This window comes from Chaetodon trifascialis, chromosome 11, assembly GCF_039877785.1.
Source record: "Chaetodon trifascialis isolate fChaTrf1 chromosome 11, fChaTrf1.hap1, whole genome shotgun sequence".
Taxonomy (NCBI): Eukaryota; Metazoa; Chordata; class Actinopteri; order Chaetodontiformes; family Chaetodontidae; genus Chaetodon; species Chaetodon trifascialis.
The window spans coordinates 25,302,360-25,326,227 of NC_092066.1; the positions used below are offsets into that span (position 1 = coordinate 25,302,360).

A 23,868-nucleotide genomic window follows, 5' to 3' on the forward strand; every position below is an offset into this window, starting at 1 on the left:
CCATGACTGGTTCATATGGTTCATACTGTTCTTATTGTGTTTTCATTGTGTCAAATCAAATGTTGTATCGTGCAGAGCCACACATGAAAATGTTAAAAATAAGTATGGTGATATTCCTTCCTGGGGTTTCATACTCTGACACTATTAAACCTGGGAAGGTACAAATGAACTCTACTTATTTTTAAATTGCGAGTAGCTCTGTGTGATACAATTCTCAGCTAGGCTTCTGGAACCATATTGGAGCATGGGAGGAAGATGGTGCCAGATCATTACTGAACTAATACAATTATGGTTTACATGTAGATATCACAGCAGAATGTTTGTCAATAGGATTTTAGTGAAACTGTCCTTTCAAATCCAGCAATCATTCAACAAAAGGGTTACTTTTAACCATGTGTACATGTATGTTTTAGCTGCTGTGAGGCATAACTGTCCAATGCTTCATGGCAGGAGACAGGATGAGGCGAAAACAACGTGATGAGAGTAGGACTGGTTAATCCGCTGATATGTGGTATGGATTTTCAGGAGTTGTTCATTGTTAGTTTGTTTGCTTGAACATTTGGAAACCATTGCCAAAAATAATATTCAGAGTATGCACTGGCTGAATTTCCTCACTGAAATATTTGTCTACACATTATTATATATGCAACGCTAACAGTGTGGGAGGAGCAGAGAAGAGGAGGAAGGAGGTGAGAGGAGAAGAAGGTAGAGAAGAAGACTGAAAGAAAATATTTTACAGTTTTGCAAATAGCTTGTTGTGTAAAATCATCAAACATTAGTTCATGATACTGTCGATGTTTAGGCATTTTTCATTTGGGACAAAATTAGCAAGTTTGTGTATTAAAGGGGTGGTTCTGTTGAGGCTATCTGGAACCAGTGCTAAAACTTGTCTGGTACAAAATATGTGCCAGGATAGGGCTAGCTATGGTCAAAAAGTTGGTTGAGGTATGGCTATGTCATGAGTCACATGTGGCCTGTGAACTGGCTACCAGATCTGGACCACTTATGGACCATAATTCATTGCTGATTGGAAGTGGGCTGTGTGGCCCGTTATTGAGCCAAACAAAATATGCTATGCAGAGCAGTTATCATAACAGTGATAACAAACACAAAAGTCCACCTACAGACAGTCAAACATCTCCTGCAGAAAGTGCAAGACAGAATATGTCAGCAGCTTACTCTTTGATTTAAAGGTGATCAGTATGGCACCAAAGCTGGAGAAGAAAGTGAGGATGCTGATGATTGGAAAAGAACAATTAGAGTAGATGTCAAATAGAGAAGAGGTTAAACGCAATTCAGCCAAATAAAATGTTCAAAACTATTTTCAGTGATTTTTCAAATCAATACTATTTAAATTTATTGTTTCCTCAGTCTGATTTGTAACCCAGTGTTGTTTGAGTCTAATGTTAAACACATATAGAAATCCTGACTTAATGTATAACTTGTTTTTTTGTTTGTTTTTTACAAAAATGTTATAAAGGACTTTAAAGTGGGTTAGGTTTGGGTTAGGGGTTAGGGTTAGGTAAGTTATATATAGCAACACTTTCTACAACTGTGTTTTATTTTCTTCTAGGAGTTTTTACATAAATGCTCTTGAACCTTAACAAAGCAACATGCATTACTTAATTTTCTCAGGAAAAAGGTACGGAACTACAGTTGCAACACCCACTATAGATTGGAACCACAATGCATTGATGGGTAGAGTTACTTTACATACATTTTAGTAGCTCAATAAGTGGATTTAGTGTTGTTATTCTTTAAAAGCTTTCTACCATCAGCAGTCCACAGTACTGACTGAAGGATAATGCATTAATCGTTAAGTATTACTGCCAAGAATTCATGTAATAACACACACACACAAAAAATATAAATTATAAGAGCAAAGGAGGAAATCAGGTGATGGTATGATAGAATGACAAAGTCTGCATAGAGAGGAGATCGGGGGGTACATGGGTCAACAAAACATCTGACTTTAAAGTCAGATGTTTGTTGTTATCATTATATTTGTCCAAACAAATGTACCTTTAGTTGTACCAGACATTAAAATGAACAAGGAATTGAAGAAAACAAGGGTGGTCTAATATTTTTTTTTTTTTCCATGACTGTATAGTGAAAACACCAACACAGATTACGCTGAAGACCATCTAGAGTCCCAAAAAAGAAAAAGAAAGAAAAAACAGTAATTGGTTCATCGACACAATGTTTAATGTATGATATCATCAAAACAAACAACAAAAACAAGAACCCCGCCCTCTGCCCCCATATGTCCCTCCCAACCCCACCCACTGACACAGACTCACACATCCATGCACACACACACACAGACACTGGAGCTACTAAGAGAATAAAATGCAGTCTAACAGTAGTGTCTAAATGTAATAAGAGCTGAGATAATTCAAAGAAATAAAATGCGCAAAGACTTAAAATAAGTGAATTAAATGGATGGAAATCAATTAAAAACAAATAAATTGACAAATGAACAAATAAAATCAATTAAACGCCAGACTAAAAAGGTATGTCTTGAGCCTCCACTTAAAAATATCAACGGTCTCTGCGGCCCTGAGGCTCTCTGGCAGGCTGTTCCACCGATAAGGGCCGTAATGGCTGAATGCAGCCTTACCGTGGGTTTTTGTCTTAATTTGTGGAATGGTTAAAAGGCCGGTACCAGAGGACCTCAGGGTCCGCTAGGGCTGATATGATAAAAGCAGGTCAGATAAATAAGATGGCCCAAGACCGTTAAGACATTTAAAAACCAATAAAAGAATCTTAAAATCGATCCTGAAGCGGACGGGGAGCCAATGCAGCGATTCTAAAACTGGTGTAATATGCTCCCACCCTCTGGTCCTCGGCAGCACGTGAGCGGCTGAGTTCTGTAATAATTGTAGGCTATTGATGTTCTTTTTGGGAAGACCAGAGAGCAGGGCATTACAATAATCTAAACGACTCGAGATAAAAGCATGCATTAGCACCTCCGTACTCGCCTGAGAGAGAAATGGGCGGACTCTGGCTATATTCTTAAGATGGTAAAAACCTATCTTCGTAATATTCTTTATGTGAGGAATAAAAGTGAGCTCAGAGTCAAAAATAACGCCCAGGTTCTTTACACATTGTGAGGGTTTAAAATCTTGTAGTTTTGGTAAAAGTTTCGCTCTCTGGCCTTCAGGACTGATGACTAAAACCTCTGTTTTGTCCTGGTTGAGCTGGAGGAAATTATCTGCCATCCATGACTTTATATCTAAAATGCAGTTAAGAAGGGCATCAAGTGGCCTTGTGTCATCAGGAGACATGGCAATGTATAGCTGCGTATCATCAGCATAACTGTGGAAACTGATGCCGTGTCTCCTGATGACATCCCCCAAGGGAAGCATGTAAAGATTAAAAAGAAGTGGGCCTAAAATTGACCCTTGGGGGACCCCACATTTAATTTCATGTGTTCTGGAGGAACATGTATCCAAACTTACAAAGAAAGATCAATCTGTGAGATAGGAGCGGAACCAGTTAAAAACAGTACCAGAGAGGCCAACCAAGCGCTTCAGTCTCTTTAATAAAATGTGATGGTCTACTGTATCAAAGGCAGCGCTAAGATCCAGTAAGACCAATACTGTCAGTTTTTGGTTATCTAAATTGCACCTGGTGTCATTTAAAATCTTCAAAAGTGCTGTCTCAGTACTGTGGTTCATCCTAAAACCAGATGAAATTTCTCAAAAATATTGTTATTAAAAAAAATCATTTATTTGGTTAAAAACAGCTTTTTCTAAAATTTTACTTAAAAATGGTAAGTTGGATACAGGTCTGTAATTGTTAAAAATGTTGTAGTCTAGATTGCTCTTCTTCAGAAGGGGCTTCACCACTGCCATTTTATAGGCAGTGGGGAAGAGAGCAATTGACTATGTTTAAAATCTGTTCCTCAAAGAATTCATAAAATGTCTTTAAAAGTGATGTGGGAATTCGGTCTAAGAGGCAGGTTGTTGGGTTTACTTGGGGGAAAACTCGACCAAGGGCCCTTGCATCAACCAGGTTAAAACTCTCCAGTGTTTCCTCTAAAAGCAGTGATCCAGGTGTATTAAGAACAGCATTCTGATGGGATAAAAGACTGGATCTGATGTTATCAATCTTACTTCTGAAGTGGTCTGCAAACTCCTCACAGAGGATCTCAGTTGGTATCATGGAGGATTTATTAATATCAGTTCTGGTTAAAAGATCGAAGGTGGAGAAAAGAAACCTTGGATTGTTTTTATTGTCTGCGATGAGTTATGAGAAATTAGCCCTTCTTGCCAGTTTGACTGAGTTATTGTAGGTTTTGAGTTGATCTCGGTATATTTCATAGTGAACTGTTGTTTTTGTTTTTTCTCCACCTTCTCTCTGCACTCGTGCATTTCCTTCTCAGTTTTTTGATGTTGTCATCTCTCCATGGTTGTGTTTTCTTTTTTCTTATTGTTTTAGTTAAAAGTGGAGCACTGCATCTAGTGATGTCTTTAACTTGTTATTAAAATCATCAACAATAAAATCACAAGGTGCAGGTAAAACTTTGGCAGGAGTGCTCTGTAAAATCTCAATAAAATTAGCAGCCACTTCAGAAGTAAGACAGCGATTCCTCACCGTTCTCACTGGGGCCTCCTGATGGCTAAAGCTGGTGATGTTAAAAAACACACAATAGTGGTCAGACACAGCCAGGTCAAGTGGACAGGACATAGCTTATGACCAGGTCCAGGGTGCGTTGTCTGTTGTGAGTTGGCTGTGTAATGTGCTGGTTAAAATCCATGCAGTTTAAAATGTTTAAAAATTCTCTGGACGTTGCGTCCGATCCGTTATCAATGTGTAAATTAAAATCACCAGTTATTAAAATCCTGTCATAAATTGAGTGCTCGATTGAAAGTAACTCTGAGAACTCACTGATAAAAGCTTTGGAATAGCGGGGTGGCCTATAGACCGTATTACAGAGGATAGGGGGACTGCTAAAAACAAATGCATGGTGTTCAAAGGATGTGTAACTATTAAAGAAAACTTTGTGAGAGTTAAGAGATTTCAGAATAAAAGATGCAGTCCTACCTCCCCTGGTAGAAAATAAAAAGTTAAAATCAGGTGGACAGGCCTCAGTGAGGGAAACTCCTGCCTCAGAACCAAGCCATGTTTCTGTGAGCAATAAAATATCAAGCTTATTATCTAAAATCAGATCATTTATGATAAAAGTCTTGTTTGGAAGAGAGCGCATGTTCAGCATGGCCAAATTAATGTGCCTGCCGAATGTGCGCACCTCGCCGCCTCCACAGGTCCGCGGTACCAAGCAGCTCCATAAAGCCACCCAGGGCCGCGGACCAGCAGAGGCGGGCCTATGTGGATGGGAATGGCGTGAACTGATTTTTACTGGGATGGGGTAGTGAACAGTGGGGATATGGTCGCGGTGAGGGATAGTGGGTCCATGGGGGGCGGTGTTGAGTGAGGCAGGACTAGAAGCTGCCACAGAAGTTGGAGAGGAAGAGGTCTGGAAGGGGATGTGTGATGTAAACAGGCGTCAGTCACGTGCAGCGCGTGTGGCAGATTGCACCGTGTGTAGCAAATTAGCAGCTAGCATAGTGCTGCCCAGTTTGTTTGGGTGAACACTGTGGCCTGTATGAGGAATATCGATTCCAAAATAGATTAAAGTTGTCAATAAAACCCACCTCACAGTCTCTGCAGATGGAAAGCAGCCAGGTATTGAGGCTGAGCAGACGGCTGAACCGCTCAGCTCCGCGGGCCAGTGTTGGGATTGGACCAGAGATGGCTTTACCTGTGCTGCGCAGGAGTCTAAAAAGGTCTTTAAAATCAGCTTTCATCTGCTCGGACTGCTTACGAGCAGTATCATTGCATCCCACATGAACAATAATCTTGCTAACCGTACCGGGCAGGGAGCGCAGAAGCTCTGGGAGTTCATTTAAAATGACGGGTACAAGAGGAAAAGAGGACAAGGGGGTGCCGGTGTTACCTTACCTTGCCCCCATTGGACTGGGGTCAGGTTCCCTCTGGTCGCTGCTGCTCGGGAGCAGCACGGCGAGAGATCTCCTCTGAGTGCCAGCACACCGCTTCCCTGAGCAGCCTTCGCCGCGCCGACGAGCCAGCAGAGCGGGGTGCATTCCGGCCTGGCTCTGAGCGATTTGAGGCTGCAGGGATGGGTTCTGTTGAAGCAGAAGAGGAGACACCAGCTTGAGCCTCCGTGAAGGGAGCGCCGACCGAAGCCGCCACGATGGAAACAGCGGCCCGCTCAGGAGCAACCTCCGGCTCCGACTCCGGCTCCCTGGTCAGCGGGGGGAAATCCTACAAGCTCAGGACATCGTACTGGTTGGACAGCTGGAGGCTGGTCCCGTCTGCCTTCGTGCCTGGTACCGTGGTCCAAGGCTCTCGCTGCGGGGTGGAACTACACGCTCTGTGCCTCGCATTTGGTGTAAAATCCAGAGCAGCAGCAGACATACGCTTGGGCTTTGCACCCAGCAATAGCCAGCGGTCATCAGACTGGAGACATGGTGGGACCGAGGCAGCCAAGCCCTTTGAAGTTGGATTATCCCCGAGGCCAAGGGAAGGCTGAGAGACAGAGGTGGCCAGATGGTTAGCATTCGCGACCGGGATGGTAGAGTCCAACTTGGAGTTGACTGGCAGACTGGCGCCCAGTATGATCAATGAGTCCAGGAGCTTCATTCTTCATTCTTCATTCCGGATCCAGTAAAGATCGGAGATGCGGCGCTCGAGTTGTGCAATGGACTGGGATTTTTGGAGACAGCTGTCGCACCTGTGTGGGGAGGTAAGTGGAGTCGCTGTAGTGGCAGCCATGGATGTAGCAAGCGCCACCACTTTCAGATTTTTGACTGCAAGATAATGATCAGCAACACTTACTCCAACTAGTCATTCTCTAACCTGATGTGTGCCAGTGCTTCCTTACACCTATTGTCTTAAAGGACCACTGTGTAAGATTTAGGTGGAACTATTGGCAGAATATGACAGAAATTGAATATGGTATCATAAGTTTACTTTCAATGATGTGTAATCATGAAAATAAGAATTGTTGTGTCTTTGTTTTATCTTAGAATGAGCTCTTTATAGCTGCAGAGGGAGCAGGTCCTCTTCCACATAATCCACCATGTTGCACTGCCATATTTCTACATGACAAACCAAACACTGGCTCTAGAGAGAGTCCTGCCTGGAACACCCAAATTTCCCCTATAGGGGATAAAGTTTTATCTTATGTTATCATTGGAAAGGGATGGGGTGAGGCTATGAGTATTCAGTTGGTTGCATTCTGCAACCAAACCACTAGATGCCACTAAATCCCACACATTCCTCCATTAAAGGATGATTCTGGTTTATTACAAAAAAAGGTCTTACATTTTGGCCATAATTCCTATCTTGACTAATAACACTGTCGTCACAGTTAGAAAAGGTATTTTATATAGAGTACCATCAGTCAGAGAAGATGAAATTGCTACACAGTAGACAGACAGGTTAGGTGAAATCCCACCACTGGTCCAGCAGAGAAGATGAAAGCCTGACCACTCATCAGTAGCAGAATGGAAAGCAGAGTTTCATCATTACTGAGTCAGTCAGTTGCTTGAGAAACAGTTGGCTTGAGGAGAAGCCAGAACTGTACTACGTTGGCTTTTTTTTAATTTCAGTCCTAATTTTTAAGACTTGTTTCTTATTCTGAGGATTTTTAAAAAGTTTGATTTCAATAAAATCTCTATAAAATTAAATCTATAAAATTATCATCCTTTCTTGCAAACATAAAGTGAAACATGAGAAAATGGAGAGAGAAAGGTCAGTGAGCTGCACAAATAAGTGTGTGGAGCCTATCATAGTGTCTCACCATTATGGGTTGTAGCCACTGGTCCGCAATCTGTGTGTGTGTGTGTGTGTGTGTGTGTGTGTGTGTGTGTGTGTGTGTGTGTGTGTGCAGCAGCCAATCATGGACTCCCTTTGCAGATGCAAAGGCTGCAAGCTGGCAGAGTGGGAAAAGAACATATATATATATATATATATACATATATATATACATATACATATATATATATATATATATATATATATATATATATATATATATATATATATATATATATATATATATATATATATATATATATATATATATATGTGTATATATATATATATATATATATGTATATATATATATATATATATATATATATATATAAGCGATATAAGCGGGAGAGAGAGAGGGAGAGATTAAAAAATAGAACAGAGGAGGGGAGAGAGTGAAAAGAGAGAGGGGTGGTGACAGACTGAACAGAGGCGGTCTCTTATTCTCCTTCGTGCTACAACCACAGAGAGGCAGAGATACTCGCTTGTCCACAGTGGCGGGCAGACATAGAGTGAGTGAGCAGGATTGAGAGAGAGGTAAACAGACAGATGTGAGTAGTGCAGCCTGAGGAGGGGTCCGAACACATCCATCTGCACGAGGTAAGAACCGCCACTCCATTCCTCTCTACCTCTCTTTCTTCATTTTCCTTTCATCTTTGCTCTATTCTTCTCCATTTTTATCTTTCTTTCACTCCAGCTTCAGCGCTGGGAAAATGCAATTTAGCAGCTGCAGCTTTTTCTCTTGTATGTGTGTGATAGAAAAAGTGTCTGCAATTGGTATAGTATGCTGTCTACTGGTGTGTGTGTGTGTGTGTGTGTGTGTGTGTGTGTGTGTGTGTGTGTGTGTGTATTGTGTGTTTTATTTTAGAGCATATGTATGTGTGTAGATGAATAACAATTGAGTCAAGAGCTTCTCTATATGTTAAGATACTGGTTTTGGCCATAGAGAATATTCTTCATGATTGCCGTATATTTCCTATAGCCCTTTCTGTGTGTGTATTGGTAGTGTTTGACTCAAAGCAGAGCAGAGCTTAAAGGAAATCATTTGCACAGTGGACTGTGATCAATTCTCTGCAGTCTTGTATGACAGTCCAGGCAGCTGGATGAATGCAGATTTTTAAAACAACCACCCTTATCTGTATATTTTATAAGCCTATAGGAGTGTGATTTTTCTAAGCTTTTCTGCCAGGGATGAGACTTTTCTCAACGATGCAAAGCAGCAAAATGTGTAAATCCCTTGGTAAATCGAGATTTGGCTTTTCATGTGTAAATGTGCCCAATTTAAACCAACTGAAAAGTTTAAGTGAAAATGAGAATTTAATTTGATGATCCCAATTTGCTGGTCATTTTGCCTTCATCTTTTGTTCATGTCTGTGTTGTTTTTGCCATTCTTCAGGAGATCACTGATCTGTCCAAATGCAATTTGTAATGTAACGTTTACAGTATTTACCTCAACAGCAAAGAGAACCAGCCTTTTATTTGGATCAGGCTTATATCAGAGCATTTATTTCTAATTGTCTCTGTTAACCCAGTTACTGCAAACTCAAAACACTGCATCTACTTCCACAGCAATAATCCCATCAGTGCAACACTTACCCTCTCATTTTAACACAAATATTGCTTTCATTCAGTTAATCAGTTGATTCCAGTCATTCCACCAGTGTTTTCCATTAAATTTAACACTTGGTGGTGATGTAGTGGTTAGCACTGTTGCCTCACAGCAAGAATGTTCTGTGTTCAAGCCCAACTGGGGTCTTCAATGTGGAGTGCACGCCTGCGTGGGTTTTCTCACGGCACTCTGGCTTCCGCCCACAGTCCAAAGATGATTGAAAGACATGGAGTTAGGTTAACTAGTGAAGGTGGGTGTTTGACTGGCAACCTGCCCTGGGTATATCCTGCTTCTCACCCAGTCTCACCCAGTGTCAGCTATAGGCTCCAGCCCCCCACCCCCTGCTGATTTTAACATTAAAAGGTCACCCAGTTTTACCTTTATTGGTAGTTTTTAAATGTGAAAAATATGCAGAAAGTTCTTATGACAGTAGTTTAACATCTCATCAGCAGCTTGACATTTTAGACTTGAAATGTCTTGACAAATGTTGGATGGATTGTGATGATGGGAATTATGCCCCTTTGAAGGGAGCCCAGTCATTCTGATGCGTCGATTCCTTTCCAAGAGCTGTTCAAAAGAACGGCACATTGTTCTTTTTTCTTTCTTTCCTTCTTTTTCCTTTTCTTTTTTGTTTTAGGCATTGGTTGCAAGGTTCATCTCTGAAATAATCACTACAATAATGCCAGGATGAAATTTGGATCACATTCAAACTTAGACATTGCAACAACATAGTTTAATTTTGCGTGTGTGGACTAGGTAGAGCTGCACTAAGTTACTCCTATTAACATGCCTAATCAGTCAATGATCAGCATTGTTAACATATCAACCTAGCAAAAGCATTATCTATCTGCCATGTTATCTGTATGTGGTGCCTTGTGTAAATAAGTTCCCTTGCCTTGATTAAATTGGAGAGTATTTCTTCGTTGAAAGAAGAGCAAAGAATGGTGCTGAAGGTTTTTCTCAATGAAAATGACGTTTCCCTATTGGCTTCGGCAAGAGTTTCAATAAGCAACTGGCTCTGTGGTGTTCTCCTACTATATCATATGGGTTATTGATCTGATTGGTTGAAGAGCTGATCCAATCACAATATTATGTGCAGATGAGGACACCAAAACAGCAACGAAATGAAAACATAAACATAAAACAGAACATAAGTGAAGTTTATAGTGAAGAAAATTAAAACTTCACCTATCCCAGAGAAAGGATCCAGCTCATTCCTCAAGGCCTGTAACTTAGGTTTGAGATGCTTTCTTCTATCATCAAGATTTAAGAAGATGACCTGGGTGAACTCAAATATGGAACTAACACCTTAAAGTAGCATACTGTAGATCCGTCCAAGCAAAATCACTAGTCCATCTGTCCCAGATAGGTGACACATTACAACCTGTTGCTCGAGGATGATTGACATTTAGAAAGTTTCAAAGGGCCAGAATTCCTGCAGCATCTCATTTTGACTGACTGCTGCCAACAGTGTGTGTGTGTTTGTTTTAAAATGAAAACATAGACACGACCAGAACCACTTGTTTGTGTGAGGTGAGGGTTTTGCGTGCTTGTTTGTGTGTGAGATAAAGCAATGGCACATTGATATTCTATGTGGTAGTTGTAGTCTATTGCGCAAATAAAAATCATGTTCAGGGCTGCATAGAGTTAATACATTGAACAATAATTATCACAATTCCTAGGGAACGAGCACCATATTGGTACTGGGAATCCACAGCTAAATTTTAGTTTGTATTTGTATCTGTTAGGATTAAGAGATGTGGGGGGCTGGGAACCTAAGGATGACACAACAATGGACCATTAAGTGCGAAGAAAAAGGCACACTCAAATGCTAATGTATTTGAGAATGTGAGGAAGGAATGTGAGAAATACAAATTAAATCAGACTATTTTTTTATTATCTTAATTTCTTCTTTATGACATAACTTTTCATCTTTATAATATAACTTTACATCTTAGATTCATGTGCAAAAGAATGTGGTCTGCAACATACTAAAACCTGCCACTTTGAATGAATGCAACTTGCTGAGATGGTGTATCATTTCCATAGAAACGACTAATCACTTCAATGGTTGTTAACTATGACACTTGTTCATAGTATAAGTCTTGTGTGATGAACCAAAAGAAATTGTGGTTTTTGGAAAATGAACTGACACATCAGATGTAACAATAAATGCTCACTTGAAAATATAAGAAAATACACACAAAATGTCAATTTGGGAAATATTTTGTTTATCATTAGCCTCTGATGAGCATCTGAAAATATATTTGATGCAATTAGTGTTGTTTTTCTGGAAAAAACAAAACAACAACTGACAACACATAATTGGCAGTGTTAACGAAGGTATGTAAGGAGACCACAATGTCTGTTGAATGTTGACCATCTGTGTATGCCATGTCTCAACCATCATAATAAGAATCAGCGTTGTTTTGCAAGCACAACATATGTTTTACATAGTCTGTTTCAACCTATACTATAATCACACAAAGGCTCACTAACAATACAAAATAAAAGTAGCACATATAGTTATTAAACATATGGACATTGTTGATGCGAGAGACACAGAGAGGCAGAGAGAGAGAGGGAGAGAGAGAGAGATTAAAACAGTGAGAAAATTTGTAAAATGTTGTCTTTGTCAAATTCTTAATCACGTCCCCTCTTGTGAATTTGAAGTAATACATTTAATTATTCCTTTGTTAGTTTGTTTGTTGTTTGGTTTTATACTAACTAAAAACCAATATCTGTATCAGTGTTTTAGAAAAAGTTTCAAAATAATTTTAGAATAACAGCAGCACTGGGCAAAGTTAAACAGGTGAACTACAGCAGTAAACAGTGTGAGGTTTTATAATCACTGCTACTCATGGGTAGATAAAGTACTGCAAGTGGTTCCCACACATGGTGCTTTGGAGCATTATATGTCAGAGTTGAGTTCACTAGTCATTGAGGGGGATCTCATTACGGTCAAGGACCCAGCGGGAACCCAGTGGGGATCTGTATAGGTCTTGTAGCAGAACCAACATACACACCCACACACATACATATAAAATTCTAAAATTAAAGAAACCCTTAATTCACACATGAAAATCTTTACTGATGTAAATTGTATCATTTGTTGAGAACAAAATGATGTAACAACTGTCAATGGAAATCAAAATCATCAACCCATTACTAACCCTAACCCATGATTGAAAATTACGCCGAAATCAAAGTAAAAAATTGAAATCACAGGCTGATCCAACTTGCATGAATTTCATCACGGCAGCTCATAATGTGACTCAGTAGTGATGAGTCAATGGATGGTGTCCTGGGGAATCTCCTCCCAGACCTGGATCAGGGCATCGGTGAGCTTCTAGACAGTCTGTGGCAGTACTTGGCGGTGTCGGATGCATTGATACATAACGTGCCATAGGTGCTCAATTGGATTTAGGTCAGGGGAACATGAAGACCAGTCAATGGCATCAATGCCTTCATCATCCAGGAACTGCCTACACACTCTGGCCACATGAAGCCACGCATTGTCCTGCACCAGGAGGAACCCACGGTCCACTGCACCAGTGGAAGGTCTGACAATCGCTCTGAGGATTTCATTCTAGTACCTAGCAGTCATTGTACCACTGGCTATGATATGGAGGTCTGTGCGAGGATATGCCTCCCCAGACCATCACTGACCCACCGCCAAACCGGTCAAGCTGGATGATGTTACAGGCTACATGTTTTAGGCTAATACCTATCCAACTGTATGGTGCTGGGCTGTGAGCACAGGTCCCACTAGAGGACATTGGGCCCTCATACCACCCTTATGGAGTCTGTTGCTGACAGAAACAAAATTAAGTACACTCAAACACTTTTTTTTTTTAAATAATTATTTTTTACATGCTCATGCTAATTCACTGGTGTTGAGTGTACACACCATGTTGGTGTACTTTAAATTTTGAGGATTGCATTATGTTATCTTGTACTTTTTTTTTATTAGGATATGCTGTTGGGTTTGACAGTGTGTGCTGGTCGGTGTGGTTGATGGGATGTGTGCCGTTCATGCAGGAGACCAGAGTTTGTATTCTGTCACAGACCTTCAGTTAACACCTTTTTTTTACAAGAATCTTTGTTTCATTGTGTTGTAATTACATAACCCACATCACATCTTAACCATAGATTATTTGTCAAAACCTTGATATTTCCCTCATGCCAAGATTAGACTACACAATCTAAGTAATAATCACAATGCCATAAACTCTTACCATGTCAAGACTGGCAAGACTACATATACACAATCAAACTATCGGAAGCGCTGTGTGTGATGCTGGAGGTCTTGTGTACCGAAAAAAAAGAAAAGAAAAGAAAAACAACTGCTGCAAATGTGCCATAACATTAAAAGTAAATGCAGGAGGCAGCATAAACCTCAGCCCATTTGCTCATTATGTATACATCTACTGGGTAGCAACAACCTAGATAACAATTGGCTACATCAAGCAGGTTACAAGCAGGTTACTTTGATCTGGAATTGCTAATGATAATCATATTCTGCAATTAGGACCAGAGATAATGTTGTGACAGCATAACCAGCTACTCGGCCACCCACCTGACAGCAGCAACCTCAGCATCTCTCCTCCTCCTCACCATGGTTAGCTGACTGCGCTCTGCAAAAAGCACCTAATTTATAAACGCTCAGGAACATGTTGTGGGAGATATCACACTAGTCGCATCAAGACAAAAAAATTCTAACATGCTAGGGTGTTGTGGCATTGCACAACAGATCATTTAGCGTATCACACTATAGATGCCCGGTAGTCGTTCACAATCAACCACATCACTGGTAATTGGTTGGCTACGACAGAATCATCTCAAAATAAGGCTAGATTCATGTAATCGGATCCTGGCATAACTTTAACTGTCCTGTAGTGTCGGATTTATGCAAAATTGGGTAGTATTAACATTCTTGTCTGGTTATAAGAATATTTTCACAGACCAGGACTATTAATTGGGGGTTCCTTTGGGCTCACAGGGGCCTGAAGCATATCCCAGCATGCTTTGCGAGAGCGGCTAGGAATATCCAGGACAGGTCTTGCTTATCCAATCAAACCATAAATGTCAAACCAATTACCTCAAACCTATAGCTTATCAAAGTAAGTGAAACTATTAACTGACTTCCAAGACGAAAGTAATCATGCTATCCATGTGAGGGACCAGTGTGGTATTTTGAGAAAATGTAATATGTTATTTATTTCAAACTCTGGCTTAAATCAAGGATAAGAAAAAGTTCAGGCACAATTAACATCACTTAATGGGCTCCAAAATGTTTCTAGCATTGTAGTCATCCCAATAAGCATCTTGAAAGGGATTTTTATGACATTTGCCTCTAAGGCAGGATTGATGTTACCAGGACTACAGACAAGTACACAGCAATGTGTGAGCCATTATTCCCATATTCAAATTACATCACATATCACATGTCTACCCTCTCTATGGCAATGGCTTTTCACTCCACCTTCTAGGGTGGGTATTCAGAACAGCTATAAACAACGCACACTGTACACAAGTTATTGTCAAGTGTAACCTGGCCTTTAGGATTAATGTTCCATGGGGCATGAATGGCAGTCCATTCAATAAACTGCTTGTTGTTTCAGTCTGAACCAAAGTGGTGGAGTAATCAACAGGTATCACTATCCTTAGAGCCATATAGCCTGGCTTTTGGATCACAGATTACACCAAAACTAAATAAATAAATAGAATAAATAACCAGATGAAATTAGACTCCAAAGAGTTAAAACATCTAATAATCACACCATTGCTACAGAAATCAAGTTCGTATAGAAACTCACTGTGGAAACTGATGTTCAGCATTTAAATGAGATTATGACTGACAGCTCTCTGTGCTGAGATTCCTCCAAGATGTGGAGGAGAAAAATAATCCACTGCTGCTGCTGCTGCTACTTTCAATAATAAAGACTAAAGCATGAAACTCAATACCACAAATTTCTATGAGCAGACCAAGATCTAGCGGGCGGACTTGTCTGTTTATATCAGCTGACTTACGATTGTAAAAAGAGCGCAATGACAAAAACTGCCATTTTGCTCCCATCAGGCTCAGACTTTGTGCCCGGTGGACACAGCAACCCTGAATGAATGTGTCAGCTGTGACGCATAAAGTCACAGATGATAAGGTTTGTAATGGCACATGTGCACAGAAGGTTTCTTTTTCTGTGTATATATTCATATTTATAAGTTACTGATAGTACCAGTTGGCAATTTGTAAATACATTTTACATCAGCACTGAAGTTGTAATTATGGAATATTGGAAAACAATTTCTGAACACAGTGAAGAAGCGAAAAAGTCTCGTAACAGCCAGAGTCTGTCGTTTATGTCATTAAACCCTGTTTAAGTGGATAGGATATTAATCACATACAGCATATTTTTAAAATTCTCCTCAACTCTTCTATCGCATAACCATCTTAAGTTTTCCAATGATGGGAACACTTGCGAGTCATAAGCAGGAATTTTTGCCATTATTACCTTCCATCCCACCTGATGTGAACACAGCATTAAGTTTATATCTTGTGATTTCCCTATTTTAAAGTGTTTTTGTTCATATGAAAAGCTGCTGGAGAACAATACACCAAATGGCAGCAACATGAAATAAGATCAGTGAAATAATTAAACAAACCACAAAAACTTACAGTTTACTGTTGTTTATTTAATTAGCTGACTGCGCTCTGCAAAGAGCACCTAATTTATAAACGCTCAGGAACATTTTGTGGGAGATATCACACTAGTCGCATCAAGACAAAAAAATTCTAACATGCTAGTCTTTTCATCGGGGTGTTGTGGCATTGCACAACAGATCATTGTGCTTTGATTTTGGCAAACAAGACAGTGTCCCAAAACATGACATATTAATCAGGTAGCAACAACTTGCATTTACAGAAATGGTCTCTTGGTTGCTTGGTTTTTGAGAACTCGCAGTCACTACGTTAGAGATACAGTAAAGGTAAGTGCAAGAACATAGTGTTAGAAATGACTCAGTATTGTCAGAGCAACATCTAAACACACTTTAGCTGATCTAGCTGCCAAAAGCCAGACCAGTTTACTAGAAAATCAAAGATTAGAAAAGAAAAACGTCTGAGAGTATGGAGTTGAGCAAGGATGTGTCGTTTGCTGATAAAGCTGCTTTCATTTGAGGAAGAAAGTAGTATTTTTCTGTAAGTTACATATTGCTACTTAAAGCTGGTATATGTGATGTTTCCTTACATATGCTGTATTCTCACACTGACACAACTGTGCTTAAAAATAATGTGTGTGCACTGCTGTGAAGGCATTTTTATCTGCCATGGCTTTGGTCCTGGTTGACAGTAAAAATAAAGCTCATTTTGCTTAAAGTTGCTCAGTTTGCTTAAAATCAAGCACAAGCCAAGTGTCATGGTTTGCTAGCTGTAGCCAATGATTGAAATAAACAGCCGGTCCTCATTCAACCCTTCCGCGCTCAAAAGAAGTAACAGGTTGTAGCTTTACTTTTAGTGTGGGAGTGTCTCAAACTGCTCCATAGTTCAGTGGGTTGTGATCTGAGATGGCAGTCCCAAAAACCATTAGTTCACTGATTGACAGCTCCCTGGAAAACTCATAATACTCTGCAAAAAGCAGTGAGCATCTTTGTCTACTGTGCTCACTGGCTAGAAGGCATGCTAAGATACACAACACTTTTTCTACACCAGTGAACATCAGGGAATGGACATTGAGATGGTGGAATTTTACATGTAGCATGTGTTCAACTGAATAATAAACTCAACTGGAGCAGGAAGAGGCTTAACAGATGGTTGAAAACCAGCTCTGTCCTGGGATGCCCAATTGATCCAGTGGAGGTGGTCGGAGAAAGGAGGATGATGGCAAAGGTATCATCCCTGATGGAGAACATGTTCCACCCTATGCAAGACACTCAGACAGCAGTGAGCAGCTCCTTCAGTGACAGACTGCTGTACCTGCAGCGTGTGAAGAAGAGATACTGCAGGTCCTTCCTTCCTTCCTGCTGCTGTCAGACTTTACCACACACACCAAAAGTGACACATTCACCTATGCAATATCAGTGGATACTAAACATTTTCTCTTTTATTTATAACATTGTTTACTTATGTATAATTTCTTGCCTTTTTTACTGATTTATCCGTTTTGCTGAAACACTGTTAATTTCTCTGCTGTGGGAATAATAAAGGATAATCTTATTTTAAATGATTGTTTTGTTTTATTTCATTTTATTTTATCTTATCTTATACTTCCAGTTCTCTTGATTCTCAACAAGCTATTTTACAAAAACTGTAGCTGAGATTAGGTGTCATACCTTCCAAGCACTGACAATAAGGTTAGTTGTTGATGCTTAGCCTACCTAAGTCCAAATGAACAATTATTTGTTTTGTTCTGTTTCATTCCTCCTGACCACCACATGCAAAGTACTTCAAATTAAATGACAAAATATGTTGTTTCTTTTTGCTTTTTAGAATGACAGTAGGATGTTTTATATTGTCACTAACATTACTGACAGTTCTCAGGCAGTGATTATGATCTGACTGACAAAAACAGCAGAATCAGTAAGAATCAGACTGACAGTATGTTTAACAGCTGGGTAGTTAACTAATTAGCTGTTTCACTTCATCCAAAACAGACCAAGAATGTAACTGCAACCAAACTCTTCAAAATGCATCATGCTTACTAAAGTTTAGTAATGTTCAGCAGTTTAAAACTTCATTTTTGTGCAACTGATTTTTTATTTGCTGCTGGGTTGTATTTGTGATGACAGATGGCCAGGCTGATGTTGCACAGTCATCCAGGCACTTGCTTGTCTTAAGAACATCATTTGAAAGTACATGAAACTTCAATTCATGTACATATGGTTTGTTTTTACTTATCATCTGACTTACTGATGGTTAATAAATATTCTTGGACACAATCCTGCAGAGAATGGAGGCACGAAGGTTGCAATGACAGTTCAGACCTTCAGTCAACACGATCATTACTTCAAATGACCAGGCTAAGACTTAAAGGACAGTTTTCCTATTTTAAATGCAAGACCTATGTGTACATATTTTGGCAAACAGTTGTTTTGTACTGGATATGTCCACCTGTTACTTACAGTAAATAATCCATCCATCCATCCATTTTCTATGCCGCTTATCCCTTTCGGGGTCGCGGGGGGGCCGGAGCCTATCTTGGCTGTCAACGGGCGAGAGGCGGGGTACACCCTGGACCGGTCGCCAGCCGATCGCAGACAGTAAATAATGATAGACATAATATTGTTTTGCATATCTCTTAATTTTGCAGACATTAAAATCATTAAAGTTTGTCCATTCTGTCTTTTCTATGTGAAGCAATTCAACAGTTCTCTGTTGTAAAGCATTTTGAGCTGCAATTCCTGTATGAAATGTGCTATATAAATGAAGTTTATTATTATATTAAAACCTGGAACATTTGATGTTTTGTGACCATTAAGTTCAATATATAAAGACCAATTTCACTATAGACTAATGTGAAATTTGAAATCTGAAAAAAGAGAGAGAAAAAAGAAAGAAATAAACACATCAGTGGCTTTGAAAGCCTAAATGATTGCCTATTGCACGTTAATATGGGCCATGTGGACAATGCACTGACCTAACAACCTGGCACACTGGCTTTGCCTTTTCCAAAACACAATTTTTTGCAGGCAGTAATTTAATCCATTTTAATCCACTCCATAGCAACACCAACTGAACGGACCAATCTGGACAAATTCTGGACCAGATGGAAGATTCTACCAACAAGTGTGTCCATAGAGGTAGTCAAGGGAACATACAAAACAGCCCCCACCTGCTATGAGTTCTTGCACATCCCAGGGCATTACAAGGATTACACATCTCTTAAGAGTGACATCCAGCCTGTATTTGCACTTGCCAGACAAAATATGATTTTGTAGTAAAAGATGTCACGGTAACTTTTAAGCTTGTTAGCTGAAAACGTCTGTTAAAAATGTGAATGTTTAAAGCGTTGTCAGCTGAACAGATTCTTTAGAACATGCACAAAACCACCTGATTAGTTTGTGATATTGCTTATGTATGCATTTTTATAGCATTAGTTTGATAAATCTGAAGTTTAAAATATCCATGTAAACAATCTCTGCACTAGAACAAACCATTCATGCAGGACTTAAAAGTAAACCCATATTGATTTTCTCAAACTATTAAAGCTGAAGGGATGAAAGCCAGAAAAAAAAAAAAAAAGTGTTGTTTCCTTTTGTCTTTTTCCATGACTCTGGCTGTTTGTGCATCTGAAATAGCATGGCAAACAGCTATTTGACTGGATACAGCATTTAAAAACACAAGTTCTTGTATGCAAGTGAACTCTAAGAAGTCCAGATCCAGTTGAGAGTGAAGTCTTCTAAATTCTGACTTGGCAGTAGTTGTAAACTACCAATAGAAACACTAAATTGTAAGACCAGGTCTTTGGAATGTCTGTAATGTCTGGTGTAATAATTGCTACATCAGATACTTCTATTAGTACAGATTGTATGAATGTAAAAACATAACTGGCAAAATCAGCCCTATTAACACCTGTTATACCATGGTGCAAAAATAGTGGTCAATTATGACAAGAGCCCAAAAAGAGAAGCACTTCCACTCCACCTGTCCACTCACCACTGACTAAGAAAACTAGATTTCTATAGAACCTTTCAACACAGAAAGTCACAATGTGCTTCACAAATATGCACACAGGTTTGCACATGCAAGTTAGTTAAATCAATATAATACAAGCACCCATCACAAACCTAGGTTGGGGAGTACACGTTACACATTTTTAATTGTTTTGGGTAAAGTGAAATTGCCTCCAATATGTCTGTATCAGTGTTGTGTGTATATATGAGCATACAATGGTTTATATATGACTTCTGCTCAAAATCATGTATGCCATCAAGGGACATCTTAACAGCCAACAGAGATTCTGAAATTACTCACCGTAAAAGTGTGTACTCCCTCTAACAGCAGAGGTAATGCATTAGTGGCCCCTGTAGGTTTGAGTCTCTGAAGTGTAGACTGCTGCAGCTTTTTGGTTAAATGGGTGAGGTTATGACCGAAAACGCACTATACTGAGTGAGTGGACCCACTGGCAAGGTGTGTCCTTGAACTTGTCCTTGTAACCCTCTGTCTTCCTAAGACTCACCCTGGGCTTTTGCTGTAATGAATGTTTTCATACTTGTGTGAGAGCCACACAACACACATTATCCTGTAGAGTAAATTAATGCTGCTTGATGTTTACAGCTTTCCAGTGGTTGTTTTGCTGCAGTGGCCACATCAGAATTCTAAATCTGCCTCATGACCTATATGTCCTGTCAAACCCACCTGTTATTTTTCTCTACAAACTATCAAAGAAAGTAAATGTGCCATTGAAGAAATCTTTTTTTATTTGACAGGAAGGAACTATTGGGATATAGAAGTGCTGTGCACAAAATCAGGCAGTCTACATTTACATGACAGTACTCAACTGACAGTGTCAACCATCTTACCATTCATCCATCCACCATCCTAGCCATGTATTTCGCCATCGGTTAGTGTGTCCTTGAGGGATGCCTTGAATGCTGATGGAGCAGCATTGTACTGTAAATTCCCCAACCAAATAATTTTTATCCTTAAAATACTCAAGCATTAATCACATTTTGCATTGCTCATTCTACAGTCAAATTTATCCAAAGAGCCGGACAGAAGAGTGCTCAAGACTACTATGGAATGATTTGCTACATTGGAGGTCTTCAACATGTATCCTCCAACAGCTTCCTATGTGTAACACAGGGCAGTGCCAGAGACCACATACTTTTCAAGCAAGACTGTAACTTTAAAGTTGAGTTCATAATCTTTAAATGGCATCTCTTTTAAATTTAATACACTGAGGACTTTTGCTGCTACAGCCTTACTTTGTCTGGTTTGACAAGTAGCTAGTGGTACATGTTAGCTGTCCGTATCTAACATTAGATATTGCTGTGCAACTTATCATTTCTGAGTAAGTTTGCTAACTTACTACTTCTGTACCCGAAATTGTTGGCCTTTGGTGTTAAATACTGTGTAGGATAAGGGAAAATGTGATAGCAGATACAATTTGTCCTGATTCCAACCAGTCGAGGCAGATGGCTGCCCACCCAGAGCCTGGTTCTGCCCGAGGTTTCTGCCTGTTAAAAGGAAGTTTTTCCTCACCACTGTCGTCAAGTGCTTGCTCATGGGGGAATTGTTGGGTCTCTGTAGATAAAAGAGCTCGGTCTGTACCAGCTCTGTATGGAAAGTGTCCTGAGGCAACTTCTGTTGTGATTTGGCGCTATACAAATAAAATTGAATTGAATTGAAAATTTCCTTTTTAAAAGGGCCACAAGCTTAAAACGAGGATCTTGTAGAATAAAGTCTGTAGTTCCGCTGAAAGATGGTAGAGACACCAATCTTTTCCATCAATTTGCATGTCATAATGCCTCAATTCAGTTAGTGTGTGTGGAGACACAAAGCCACTTACTGTAAGCCTACTCTTGGAATCAGAAATAGGCTATTTAACAACCTAACATGCCAACCAAGTCTATCCCTGTGTGAGCTCTGCTGAGCAAACATTAGCTAGAAAAGTGTTTTTTGTTATTGTTTTTTTTTTTTTTTTTTGCTTTTTGGTGAACCATCCCCCGACCCAAGAGAGTAGACACATCATTGGCAATCCAGAAGCATACTGCAGTTTTGGTGTCAAGGATAAGCACTTGGACCAACACAACTGTGCATGGTGCAGTGTGTTCCTGTGCACTCTCATGTCATACATGGAGAAGAGATTAGTAAGGTCCTTAGATAATTATAGGAAATCATGACTGTGAAAAGGTAGCAGCCCTGTCACAGCAACAATCTGTATTTGGGAATAAGCAATGACTGACATACCAGTACTGTTACACCTGTGCTTTCGGCTAACACAGAAGTGGCACCAGCAGCAGTTGACATTTGTCTTGTTGATCTGATAAAACCTGCCCATTTCCCTAAGAGTTGATGTAGTTGTTGTTGAGAAAGCCATCTTACTCAAACTGAATCACTGCACTGATTTCATGAATCTTTTGCAGTCTTTTTGTTTCAAATGTATACTTGCTCTGACACAGGAAGATGACGTTCACATTCTTAATTCAGCCTAAACCCTCCGATTGGCTTGGTTGTTTTTTCTAACTAGGGAAACAGCTGTCAGTGAGCACAAATCCTGACCTATCTGACTCCCTGAAAAAAATTAGTATACACACAGTGATTCAGGAGTTCTGTACCCTATTCTTCATTGACTTCTTAAGCATTATAAGAGCTTGTCTAGCTGGGTGGGGGCTTTGATGTGGGTTATATAATCAGGCTTTGGACACATTTTGCATGATTCTATCACATCAAGAGTCATTAGTGACAATGGCAGAATCCAAACCAGTAGTACATGGCACAGTGTTGGGATGTAGCTCTCACTGTGAAACAGTGGTGTTACTAGATCTATTTTAGGTGGCTATATCCCGCACCTCACTGAATATTTTATTCAGCCTTTCTGTCTGACTTATGTACTTAATCAGTGTAAAATTACAATACAGACCTCACAATAACAAGACACCTGAAATGGGTTGAGCGCAGAGCCTACTGTGCAGCATGGCACATAGTTTATCAGAGACAGAAAAAAAGAGATAAAGAAACAGATTGAAACAGAATCTTACAAGTCTTTATAGTACATCAGCAGAGTATAAATGCATCTATAACTGACTGAAAAGATTGTGGTTAGATGTATAGTCAGAAAGGCAGTGGAAATATTGGCAGGTTACCTGTTTGATATATATTAAAAAAAAAAAAAAAGACTGTAAATGTGAAATGACCCCATAATACCCCGCTTTCACGAAGGAAAGGTCAGGTGCAGACTAGTGCTAATGTGAGTTGTGCTTAGAAATTAATTCATGAGTAAAATGTAAATATAAGTGAAGGAGGCTCATTATATGGCACAATGTTTTACTGTTAGCTTCGAATTACAGTCACATTTTTTCTTGCCAGTCCGTGTGCTCCATCCTTAAATTTTTCCAAATGTATCAGCAACTGAAATTAATACTCTTTGTAACAAGGCCATATTATTTCATATTATTTCAGGCCCTACAATACATGGTCAACTACCATTTTATGATGCTGCTATTAGTGGCTTAGCACTACAATACACAGTATTAGTGCACTAGTATAGATAGATAGATAGATAGATAGATAGATAGATAGATAGATAGATAGATAGATAGATAGATAGATAGATAGATAGATAGATGCATCACCACACAAAGAGAATATTAGAAATGGACGTCAGAGACCTTGTCAGTATTCATGTCACAGCCTCAGCTTTCCTTCAGTGGTCCGCTGTGTATTCCCCTCCAATTAGCATCATAATTAGCAACAC

General features: G+C 39.6%; 1 protein-coding gene across 1 annotated transcript in view; it reads left to right on the top strand.

The window, feature by feature from the left end:
- The first annotated feature begins 8,287 nt into the window (after positions 1-8,287).
- The window catches only part of LOC139338461 (cadherin-18-like), a 252,805-nt gene continuing 237,224 nt past the window's right edge, over positions 8,288-23,868 (top strand). The window contains exon 1 of the mRNA XM_070973476.1: positions 8,288-8,445. The gene's annotated coding sequence lies outside the window, so the exon portion shown is untranslated. The remainder of the gene's footprint in view (positions 8,446-23,868) is intronic.